This window comes from Brachionichthys hirsutus, chromosome 4 (assembly GCF_040956055.1).
Source record: "Brachionichthys hirsutus isolate HB-005 chromosome 4, CSIRO-AGI_Bhir_v1, whole genome shotgun sequence".
Taxonomy (NCBI): domain Eukaryota; kingdom Metazoa; phylum Chordata; class Actinopteri; order Lophiiformes; family Brachionichthyidae; genus Brachionichthys; species Brachionichthys hirsutus.
In genome coordinates, this window is record NC_090900.1 from 12,822,309 (window position 1) to 12,833,568 (window position 11,260).

General features: G+C 44.4%; 1 long non-coding RNA gene across 1 annotated transcript; it reads right to left on the minus strand.

Annotated features, from left to right (window-relative positions):
* Positions 1–9,059: 9,059 nt before the first annotated feature.
* Positions 9,060–10,102, minus strand: LOC137893384 (uncharacterized). The gene is made up of 3 exons (XR_011105446.1): positions 9,646–10,102; positions 9,508–9,585; positions 9,060–9,422 (listed from the first exon to the last, which is right to left on the minus strand). It is a non-coding gene; the product is annotated as an uncharacterized lncRNA (long non-coding RNA).
* Positions 10,103–11,260: the final 1,158 nt, after the last annotated feature.

Below are 11,260 nucleotides of genomic sequence, written 5' to 3' on the forward strand. Positions count from 1 at the left end.
GCTCAAATCCCAGACCAAGCACAACATAAATGTGATTTGAAAATTAAACAAAATCCATCATCTCTTTTCCTCTCAGCTGTAACTGAGCAGGAAGTGATCAACATTGAACACAAGTGTAGGAGTAAGCTGTCCACTGACTGTCATGATATCAACATGACGTTGGTCAAAAAAATCATTCTGAATATTGTAAAGCCTTTCACTTACATCTGTAATTTATCATTCCAGTCCGGTTGTTTTCTGAAAGAAATGAAGACTGCAAAAGTAATCCCTCTATTCAAAAATGATAACAAACATTGTTTTAATAATTATAGACCAATTTCCTACATCAAACATCAAATAATAAATGAGATCTACTTCTATGGCGATAGTTGAGGCAATTGAAGAAATCACGACTGCAATGGAGCTGGTATCTTTATAGATCTAAAAAAAGCTTTTGATACAATTAATCATCCATTGTTACTTAATAAGCTGGATAAATATATAATAAGAGGGGTGGCTGGGGACTGGTTAAAAAGCTATTTAACAGGAAGGGCACAGTATGTGCATAATACAATTATTATGGATGATAATGTCCAGTACAGAACAGACCAGCTGAGATTGGACACATGTTGAGTTTCTTTCTGCCTCTCTCTGTGTTTCCGTGTTAACCTGAGCTCTCTAATGTGTTTCATGTGTTATAACAGGAATAAGGACAACATATACATAAAGAAACCGGAAATGCGTTTATGTTGTTCTTGAAGGAGCAAAGGCCGTATGTTGACCCCAACCTCCTGCCCTTAGGGAGTGGTGCTGTGAATGCGTTTCTGGGAAAGAAGGTAACAAGAGTTTTAGTTCTGGATGTTTGATGCCATCTCATTTCTAAATGATGGTGATTTTTCTGCATTTTATTTCATGAGCTACACAAAAGCTGCTACTTTTGTCTGGAGAATCCAAATACATTTGCATATACTTTCAAACCAATGGACAAAAACTTTAAAATGAAGGTTGAGTACAGACAGAAGGGTCCGCCTGCATTTATCTGTATTTCTAAGCATTAACAAACCTTTATCGTGTGGGGAGCATCATTAGTGTTTGCTCATGTGTTTCTGCTCACGTCGGCATCAGACAGCTTGTCAGTGTGTGGTTGCGTTAGGACTAACAGTGTGTTGCTGTCTGTCCACAGTGGAAGTCTCTGCCAGAGGAGGTGCGGGAAAGATATCACCAAGAAGCCCAAATAGAGAAAGAGCTGCACAGAAAACAGCACCCGGAGTGGGCATCTAGCCACAACTATGTAAGCAGAGACACACACACACACACACGGTGTGTCTGCTGATCTGACTATTGTATCTGTGCAGGGCAGGAAGTCGGCGAGGACAAGGAGGAGACGCTGACCGAGTAGCCTGAATCAAATCATCTTCAAATAAAATCTACTTTTCTTAAAAATGACTCAACTTTGTCCGTAGCTCCACTCCTATGCCAAACATCTTCAACGGGCATTCAGCGCCAACGCAGGCTCTGGTAGTTCTGCGGTTCTTCTGCTTTTAGATCTTAGAACTGCCTTCGACACAGTTCTGCTGTTCTCATCTGTCTCCTAGACTAGAGCACGGTGTGGGTATTATAGGTGCAGCCACAGAGTGGCTCAGGTCTTATCTGTCAGAGAGAAGCTTCACTGGAAGCCTGGGCTTCATCCATGCCCCGCCCCCTGTTGGAGTCCCACAAGGCTCTATTTCTGGGCTCTTTTTACACTTCTTCAACTCCCATTAGGGTTGATCTTAAAGAAACGGCATATCTTTCCACTTTTGTGCAGATGTCTCCCAAGATTATTTGCACTTGAATAATAAAATATTTCAGAGCTCCAACTAGTTGCTTCAGTGTTTTAAGGAAATCAAAGCATGGATGGGCCTCACCTTTTTAAATCTAATACATAATACATTTTTGTGTTGTTATTTGACACCAGACGGAGCAGCGCTCCTAATCTCATGGTGTAGCCACTACGCAAGGACAATAAAGGCTTTCTATTCTATTTCTACTTTTCTTCTCGCGTAGGTGTGCGTTTAAGACACGTTTTAACTCGGCTACACTAAGTGTATTTTTGGTGACAAGCACGTCTTTAAAGGTACCAGGCTTGACTATTTTTAACACCGTTCTAGTAATCTCAGCCTCCGTGAACCCTTCAGTCGGTCCTTCATCAATCTGTTTGCACAACATGTTGCAACTCAAATCAGAATCAAAATCAGAGATTTGACCGCCATGAATCGGTAATCCCAGACGAACCCCCGAACTGGTTGCTCCTCTGAGGTTCAGAAGAATCCAAGATCATAATAAAGAGAAATAAAGCTTTGCAGTATTAAAAATCAAATGTTAATATGTTATCAGATGTATGCTTTTAATTGTTAATCATAAGGTCTTTTAAAAATGTTTTGATGTGATGTTAACCATCAACAAACCATTTCCACTGCATAAACTGATGCGAACCAGCTGTGTGTGTGTGTGCGTGTGTGTGTGTGAGTGCTTTGCTGCCAGTGGCCTTTTTTTTACTGTTTAATTTCTGTGGTGTATTTTTTATTAAATCAATCATTTGTCTAATTTATTCTTTCCTGCCACATATTTTAACCTTGTACCATTTATTTATTCACTCATTCATCTTCATTGCAGGCCTGGTGAGCCTATTTCAGTTGGCTGCAGGCGAGAGGTGGGGGGTACACCCCGGATGAGACGCCAGCTTACACCCCGTCTCCGAATGGCAGGCCCCGAACACACCGTCCGTTGTCTCCTCCTGGTTTCTCTCCTCCTCTGGTTCCTCTTTCTCCTGCAGCCTCGGTGTGCTTTTCTCCGTAGCTCTTCCGGGACGTCTGACGGTCTATGAACGAGGCCGGCCGGGTCCAGCTCCACCAGCTGATCCCGACGCGGAGTCGTTGCGCTCTGCTGACGGAGAAGGAAAGTAGATCCAGAGCGAACAAAAAGACTAAAAGCCTTCATACCTGCATATGTGTGGATCAAAACATATATTAACAGTTATATAGAGAAAGAAATAAGTAAGCTGCGACAAGGAGCGTGCACAGTGGCGCATGCGCACTTCAGAGTAACGAGAAAGTGCTTTGAAGTCTTACAAAGCAATATTTTGTTTTACTCTTCAAAGCCCAGTCTGCTTTGATATTCTCAAACATTACAATCCAGGTTTATATATGTGTCCTGTTACTGGCCTCTTTGATTCGTCCTTCAGTTTAGAAATTATTGTTGAGAGACATTAATTATTCACTGTTGACAGAAAGTTGAGAGAAACATTTAAAAATGGTTTCAAGATCAAACAAAAACTTTTCTATTTGCTCAGAGAGTGATTCAGGTGAGTTGTAAGTCCTGGTCACCTGGGACTGTTTGACCAAGTGATTTTTCCTTTTTATCTGTTGTAAATATTATTGACAAATATATTTCTGATCAAAAATCATAGTATTATTGACTTATGTCTGAATACAGACTTGTACTGTATCCTCTCACGTAATCAGAGGGTTTAGGGCCCTGTGAATGAAGGATTGGAAGTTCATTAAGTAGATTTCTGCTCCTTCCGATGGTGAACACGTTCACCTCAAGAAGAAGAAGAGAATTTAAAGCACTGATAATATGTTTCCCACTTTTATATTATTTTTAGACACCACCACCGTGCCCCAGAGGGGGTCTGGGACTAAGAGAAAGGCCAGAAATGACCACCCTTCATCTGGCAAACCAGCCAGTCAGCCACCCAGTAAGAGACTGAGAGCCATCATCGATCTTTGGATGTGAACACACAGACATGTCTTGTGTTGACAAGACATGTCAAACCCCCCCGTTTCTTTGTTCCGAATAAAAAAAATATTTTTGTTTTACAACGAGAAGGAAACTAATTAAATAATTTACAATTTTCACACATCTAGAATGCAAAACAGTAGAAGTTAATAAAATGTAAAGTCAGTAACCAGCGGTTTCAGCCGTGGAGTGAATGAGATGATGATGATTTGTTCTCCACACTTAAACATTACTGTCTTTGTGTGTGTAGAAGACTTTGAGTCAAAATACCTGCAGCTGCAGCTAATCGGTCATGGAGCGTTTGGACAGGTCTTTGCTGGTTATCGTCGTTCTGATCACTTGCCAGTAAGTATGAACATGCACACACACACACACACACACACACACACACAGAGAGAGATATTAATCCCTCCGTTTACAGTTTAACAAACTGTTCATTCTGTCTCTTAGGTGGCCATCAAACACATCCATCGGAAGAGCACGTTTACAAAATCCGTAAGTAATGTTAAATGTCTTCATACGACTGTGGCTCGGTTGGTAGAGTGGGTCGTCCAGTGATCAGAAGGTTGGTGGTTTGAATCCCAGCTCTGACTGTCTGCATGTCGAAGCGTCCTTGGGCAAGACACTGAGCCCCAAGTTGCTCCCAGTGGGCTGGCAGCACCTTGCATGGCAGCAGTCGCCCACTGGTGTGTGAATGTGTGTGTGAATGGGTGAATGTGAGGCCTCATGTAAAGTGCTTTGAGCACCGCGAAGCGGTGGAAAAGCGCTATATAAGTGCAGTCCACTTATTAACGATAAAGTGACTGAATTATTTCAGTACTATCGGGTTCTATTTATGCTAAATCCTAACTTCTCTGTACCTTAAACCTGAGGAGTGTTCAGTGTTTCGTAGCCTGAAAGTCTCCTGTAGCAGCAGCTACAGCTAACAATAGCACATGTTCAGCAGCGCTGCATTTGTTCATGGAGAACAGAACCATCCCTCTGCGCTGCACTGATGATGATGATGATGATAATTCATGACAAGATGGACATTTCTACTTGTGTTCGCCTCAACACAGCGGAGTCACTGTGCCATTCTGAAATTCCTAAGCGACATGGTGTTTAGCATGCTAACATGCTATTTCTTTAGCATTTGCGAAACCTAATGATGTAACACAGTAGTAACGTTTCACTGTGCTGCTGTTTGGGACTACACAGAACTACATCTACATGTTTATGCTAATTGTAAGTCATTTTCTCCCCCTAGATCATAAATAGTGTTCCGTTGGAGGTGCTGATTATGCAGCGACTGGCAGGCGGATCAGTGTCAGTGGGGAAGTCACCGTTTGTGATGCTGATCGACTGGTTCAGGCTGGATGGGCAGGTGATCCTTGTCATAGAGCGACCAGAGCCCTGCCAGACCTTGATGGCGTACGTAGCGAAACCTCTCGCAGAACATCGGGCTAAGGTAAGGCTAAACCTTTCCTTAAACCTTCATGTAAAAACTGTCACATATATGTTAAAATCAAAGTGCAAAAGCAGCACTCCCCCTTCTTCCCTCACTCTAACCTTCTCTTTGTCCATTTTCACCTCAGGACATCATGAGGCAGTTGGTGACCGCTGCCATTGAAATGCAGTCAAAGGGTGTTGTCCACGGAGACATCAAAACGGACAACATCCTTGTCGAGCTTCAGCCTGGTGTCCCTCGCGTGAGAGTCATCGATTTCGGCTGCAGCTCCTTCGTGGGTAAGACACGTTTTATTGGAAATTTTCTGACTGTTAAATCATCCATCGTCTCCTCTTGCTGTTCATCCCATCTGTCATGAAAATCTCACCTGTCCACGTTGTCTGTCTCCGCACCTTCCAGATAACCGCAGAATGACGGCATACCTGGCCGAGTTCACGACCATGAGTCAGTTAGGCTGGGTCCTTGATGAAATTATGTTGGACTTGCAGACATTCTTAGATGACTCGTTCATCAGCAGCAAATATAAAAACATGACCAAGGGTAAGACAATGCTGGTGTCAATATACAAACCTAACTTTGTGCCCCAGTGTCCAAACCATAAATGTATCATGTACACGCTGGGAAACTTGAGTGCTTTGGTCTCAACCACATCTTCGCTTTCTGTTCTCTCTCAACCTTAGAGTGCCAGGATTTCAGGAATGCCTGTTTAAATATGAAACCTGGGAGGCAGACCACCCTGGAGGATCTTCAGTGGCATCCTTGGCTGTCCAGGACCCCGCTTGCTGAATCAGCAGTCATTTCAGATGTCCCCGACGCAAGGCAAAGTTAGAGGCGGCAAAGGCCAGTTTTACCCCTGATGGACGCTCAGGAGCAGTCGTTAGGCCTATTTTAGGGGGGCTGTATGGATCGGTTCGCAGCCGCATGTGAAGCGGCCGGGATGAGAATCAGCACCTCTAAGGCCATGGTTCTCAGCCGGAAAAGGGTGGAGTGCACCCTCCAGGTCGGGGAGGAGATCCTGCCCCAAGTGGAGGAGTTCAAGTACCTCGGGGTCTCGTTCACGAGTGAGGGAAGGATGGAGCGGGAGATCGACAGACGGATCGGTGCAGCGTCTGCAGTAATGCGGATCTGCACAGATCCGTCATGGTGAAGAGAGAGCTGGAGCCGAAAGGCGAAGCTCTCTCTTCACCGGTCGATCTTCGTTCTCCTACCCTCACCTATGGTCGACCGAGCTTTAGGTAGTGACCGAAAGAACGAGATCGCGGGTACAAGCGGCTGAAATGAGCTTCCTCCGTAGGGTGGCTGGGCTCTCCCTTAGAGATAGGGTGAGGAGCTCAGCCATCCGGGAGGAGCTCGGAGTAGAGCCGCTGCTCCTCCGCGTTGGGAGGGGCCAGATGAGGTGGCTCAGGCACCTATTTATATAGGATGCCTCCTGGACGCCTCCCTGGTGAGGTGTTCAGGGCATGTCCCAACGGGAGGAGACCACGGGGAAGACTCAGGACACGCTGGAGAGACTATGTCTCTCAGCTGGCCTGGGAACGCCTCGGGGTCCCCCCTCGGAAGAGCTAGAGGAAGTGGCCGGGGAGAGGAAAGTCTGGGCTTCCCTGCTTAGGCTGCTGCCCCCGCGACCCGGCCCCGGATAAGCGGATGAAGATGGAGACGGAAACTCATTCTCATGTGAAAGTGGGATTTTTTTTCCCAGGCCACATGTCAACAAAATGCTCTGTATTCTTTTAACCTTGCTTGCATATCGCCCATGTGGCTTTTCACATTTTCAAAATGTGAATTTTGTTTACGTTTTCCAGGTTGATCCTATAATCAAGCATGAGAATGTTATCCATCTGACTTTTTTAACTCCTGTGACATCCTAGAATTAAAAATAAAAATGTATAAAAAAAAACATGTTTGATCTGAATTACAAATCAACTTAAAAATGAAAGCCATACCGGATTGGTCGAGGCCAGGGTTAACCACGACCACCAGCTGCGTTGTTAACCTATGGTCATAGACAGACAAAGAAGAGGAGGAAGACGGGTGCATCAACAGCAAGAGAATAAGGAATGGAAGAGTTTAAGATTGAGAGTGAGGATGTTTTTATGTTGGGACAATGACGGGAAAAGCAAGAGAGCTGGTGGACATGATGATGACGAGAACGGTTGATATGTCGTGTTTCCTGGGCCCAGTTTTTCAAACATTTTAATCTGGATCAAATTGATCCAGATTTGGAAATCCCATGTTTTGCTATCCAGGATCACCTGATCAAACTTACTTTTATGCCAGTTTTTAAAGGAACATTGGATTGGATCACTGTGATCCAAATCCCACATTTCAAGATTACCAAATCCTGTTTACCAGAGCCTCAAATGGAACCAACAGTGTAGCCTACTGGCTTAGCAAAGAACAACAGGTAGGCAAAATACCGGTGGCCACAAATAGCCATTTTAATTTGAGGAAACAGAAACAGTGTAATAAACAGAATGATTTTACAGTCCTTATCTTTTTTTATTGTAAAATAACAAAACAATAAATTACATCCAATCCACAAACATCATTCACAGGACAGATACCAGCTCTTTTAATCTCTTCCTCTAGGAGTTGTATCTCCATATGCACTTTTTCCTGCTGCAGTTGGGTAAGCAAGATTTGTGCTTTAACCAGTTCAATTTGTACTTTCGGTTTCCCGTTTCAGAAACAACTCATAGCTGTCACCATTCTGGTTTGTAGCTGAGGAACGTTTGCATTTCCTTGAAGGAAGGTCTTGGACTGTGTCCTTTACTTCCACTGGGGATCTGTCTTCCTCCTCAATCACTGGAGAAAGCGCATGCCCACTCCTACCATGGCTAATGACCCATTTTCCAGTTGCAAACACACCTGGGCAGGCACGCTTCAACTCCTCACATTGCAGAACAAGATGTGCCATTGAACGCCTAAACGGAGCCCCGAAGAGACGGCCTGCGTGTTTAAACCAGTGTTTCCCAACCTTTTTTGAGCCGCGGCACATTTTTTACATTTACAAAATCCTGCGGCACACCACGAACCAAAATGACACTCTAACAGTACATATTAGATTAGATGACCTTTATTGTAATATATATAATTAATAATACAGTTTGTTTTTATGTATTTATACTTAGTGGGAAACCTGGGGCTGTTTCGACGAACACAAAATGAAGACACACACGAAACTCTTCCTCAACATCTCTCAGTCTCTCTCTGATTTTTGCTTTTATCGCCGTCGAGCTTGAGAAGCTCAGCTCACACAGATATGTGGATGAAAACGGGAGCAATGTCAGAATAGCTTTGTTGGCTAGAATGGGGAACTCCTTGGCAACAGATAACCAGAAACTGTCCAAAGGAAGATCAGCAAAGTTTAGCTTTAAACCAGGATCTTGTTTCAGTTCAAGTGTAGTGATGGGAATTCCGGCACTTTTAAGAGAACCGGTTCTTTCGGCTCCCAAGTGGTTCCTCAGATTTTTTGTTGTTGACAAAATTAACTTAATACCAAATCATGTGCATTGTGTAAAATTAGCTACTAATGTAAAAAAATGCAATACAGTATATCAAATGTTGATTAAATGTCTTTATTTAAATCCTCTTTGCACTGCTGGCTACAATAAACATATTATATAATATAAAATACAAAACCAAACACACATCCCACAGAGAACAAGGTCAAATCTCTGCACGTAAGTCTCAAACAACACAACAAGAAAGGATAAATTAAAAAGTACAAAATGTTACGGGGGGCACAGAGGGACAAGCACAATGGCGAAGGGTTACAAGTATTTATTACAAAATTACAGATGGGAAGTCACTCTTCACCTTATCCCGTATTGCCTGCCAGTCCCCAGTCCACCCCGAATAGCACCGCACTACAAGGCGGAAAAAAACCCGCAACGTCAACACTCCAACTCACTGCAAACTTAAAAGCAACACACCACAAACCCATGCACTAATAAAACCACACATAAAAATAGGATCGGGTATGGTGGGTATTGGAGTGTCAACGGGATACAAGGGAGGGAAGTGACAAAACAAAAGAAAAGAATGAAACAAAAAAATAAATAAACAAAAATAAAAATAGGTAAGAGAGTTAGTCCGCTCGTACAAGCTTACACAATAAACAAAACACAGATGTACGACACTGAGCGGACTAACTCAAAACAAAACTCAAACTAAACTTAATACAAAAAGACAGCAGGCAGCGGCGACATGAACACTGAAAGAACCAAAACAAGTACAACATTATTATTTGTTAAAACACATTTAATAAGATATGTCTAAAACTTTAAAAGGCCGCATACCTGAGGCGTCGTTCTCCCACGCCCAGTCATTCAACCCTTACGAATCAGAGCTCGAATCACTCCGGTCCTCAACAGACCCTATCAAGTAAAACACGTTTAAAACCTAAAACATGCCTAAAACTTTAAAAGGCCGCATACCTGAGGCGTCGTTCTCCCACGCCCAGTCATTCAACCCTTACGAATCCGAGCTCGAATCACTCCGGTCTTCAACAGACCCTATCAAGTAAAACACACTTAAAACCTAAAACATGATATATAAAATCAACATATTAAAATATTCACCGGCTTAGCTCATCAGATGCTTCGACCATGCATGTGGGCCCAGCAAACAATCTGGTCACCCGACAGGAAATTGGCATCATCTTGGCCAACAGCCACTCCCTTTTTAAGGAGAAGCGCCCCAGGAGAGGGCGACACCCTGTGGTGGCCTCCAGCACATTCACCCCGTGGTGTCCCCTGCTACATTCCTCCCCCGCAGCGTGCATCGGCGACCCGACGATGTACTCAAATCAGCAAGTTATTCAAGGCTTGACCTGCACCGACTGAGGCAGTCGATGCGGATTGGAATGCTGCCCAGCTGTTCTCCTCTCAGACCTCCTGGGCCCAGAAACTAAAGATGCATCAGTTTCTCCCATGGGTTCTTGGTCTGAAAGAACCTGATCAGACACATTTCCAGCATTACAGTTTCCACTCTCTGATCCAGGGAGGGATTCGAGTTCATCCTGGTCTATGACAACATTGGTCAGGTCACCATCAAAGGGAGGATTCTCGTCAGAGGGAGGATTCTCTATCCCCCCGGCTCCAGTCTCCTCCGCCCCTCTACTTTCAGGCACACTCCTCATCTCAGCCCTATGTATCTGTCGCAGAGGACCGTCCTGACCTGCAGGTGCTATAGAATACACTACTCCTCGAGCCGGAGGTGGACGGACTATTTGATATGGAGCTGGGTCCCAAAAGTCCTGAATCTTATTCCGACCCCTAACTGCATGATTTCGTGTGTATACCAGATCTCCCTGCTCAAAATCCGGCGCCACGGGTACATCCTGATTCCTTGAGTCCCTCTGAGCCACTTTGTCATCCACCCTTCGTTGTACCATCTCATAGGCTGCCGCTAGAGATTTTTGGTGTTCTTCTACCCACTCTTCCATAGGAAGGTCCTCCCCCTGGTTGTTTCCAACAAGAGAGTCAACGGGCAGCTGTGGCTCCCGCCCAAACATTAAAAAATACGGTGTCCTGCCAGTAGTTTGGTGTACAGCGGTGTTGTAAGCAAATGTCACTTGTGCAAGATGGCGAGGCCACCTGCGTTTCTGTTCGGGTGGCAGGGTACGCAATAAGTCATGCAAGGTGCGATTGAAACGCTCACACTGGCCATTCCCCTGGGGGTGGTATGGTGTAGTGCGGCTTTTCTCGATTTTATATAACCTGCAGAGCTGCTGAACCAAACTACTCTCAAAATTTCTTCCTTGGTCCGAATGAATGCGACCCGGGACACCAAAAACCTGAAACCAATTTTTTACCAATGCCTCTGCAACTGTACTAGCCCGCTGGTCTTTAGTAGGGACAGTTTGCGTGTACTTAGAGAAAACGTCAGTCATTACAAGGACGTTTTCCCTGCCGTCAGTGGAGAGCTCTAAAACCGTAAAATCTATTGCCAGAATCTCATGAGGCCGTGACGCCTTGACTGTGCCCATGTACGTTTTGACTTTTGGCTGCACAGCTTTCGACAACACGCATCTTTCACAGGTTTTACACC